Genomic DNA, 1467 nt, shown 5'->3' on the forward strand with positions numbered 1-1467 from the left:
TTACATTTGAAGACGTGGCACCCTTCGAAGTGCAGGCGAGAGCTACGGAACTGGTGGCACAGACAGGACGAGAGGAAGCGAGGGATGGAGTGCTGAAGACCAGTAAGGTCACCAGGTGGGAAGAAAGTTATCCACCCTAAGTGAGGTCACCTCTATTTCCATCTAGAGACGGGAGTGGAAGCGCCAGGATGGCGGAAAGGCCTTCAATCGGGACGCTCTCCTCACTGACATCATGCGAACACGACTCGCGCATTTGAAACACGTGGAGGGTTTCTCCTATGAGTCTTGAAGCCATCTCCAGACTGTCACCAGTAGCTGTGCCATCATCACGGTTATCGACTAGAAATGAGCACCAAAGTATAGCATCACTCTGTACATATTACTATGGCCTTGGAACTGCTTCTTTCTTTTATTCATTGTTGCTTAATTTCGTTTGCCTCTCTTGCTCTCACGCCTCTTCTTCATCTTTGACATGCCCTTTTGCATGGGAACGCGAATAAACTCGAGTTCTATCTATTTTGCGATTTCTCCTCTTGTCTGGTGCACGTCGAGCACCACATCGACTGTGCCAAGCATTCACCGCTTCGCGTTCAGTGGAGACGGGTCAACGTAGCGAGGAGCGCCACTCATTCACCACCACATCCACAAGTCAAGAAAAGGAAGACAGGTGACACAGTAAAACAGCTACAATCTAATCTACGAAAATACGCTAAAATCACATCCAATCTCTACATCACAGTTGTACACGGCCGCGTCAAAATATAAAAATAAATAAACAAATAGTTTGGCTTACAATGAGACGGATAGGAAAACACTTAGGACACGGGGAATGAAATTGTTGGAGGAGGTCCTGATGACACTGCAACAACTCGATTTGTGCGTCTTCACAATGGAGGGGGAGGTAGTGGGGAAAGGAGGAGGGGAGAGAGAGGATTAGCAACCGACACAGTGGAGGGGGGAGGGGGGAAGACTACACAGATGTCCATCAACGTCGAGGTAGAGTAAGCGAAAGGGGTCGTGATGTCAAGCGATCGCGCCAAGACATTGCGAGCTCACCCACCTCGGTTAAGTCGCTAGCCTTATGCGACGCCAGGCAACGCCAGCGACGGCTACTGCAGGTCTTCGCCCTCGGTTTTTGATAGCCTTCCAAGCAGCCTTTTCTTTTCAGCAATCGCTGCGACCAACGCCTTAAGGAAAATTTCAAAATGGCCAATCATGCAACCTGACCCATTGCAAATGAGGGGGAAAGCAGTTATAGCAACAGAAGCGCGACGAAATGGGTGACGTCGCATATCATGATGGGGAGACAGCAACTTTGGCTAGAGGAGGAGAGCACACACCTGGAACACCTCTGTTCTATGCACCGCATCTGGCATAACCTGTCCCGCTCTTTGCACCAAACATGTGCACCGCATCTCGAGGTACTGCATAAACCCTTTCACTTCAAAAGGGACAATACACACACAC

The 1467-nt window shown here is 49.6% G+C and overlaps 1 protein-coding gene across 1 annotated transcript in view; it reads left to right on the forward strand.

Moving 5' to 3' along the window:
• Window positions 1-1467, forward strand: part of EGR_07388 (Adenylyl cyclase-associated protein) — a gene marked incomplete at both ends in the record, with an annotated part of 3708 nt that overhangs the window by 1308 nt on the left and 933 nt on the right. The window lies entirely within an intron of this gene.

The sequence above is a fragment of the Echinococcus granulosus genome (assembly GCF_000524195.1).
Source record: "Echinococcus granulosus chromosome Unknown EG_S00076, whole genome shotgun sequence".
NCBI lineage: Eukaryota > Metazoa > Platyhelminthes > Cestoda > Cyclophyllidea > Taeniidae > Echinococcus > Echinococcus granulosus.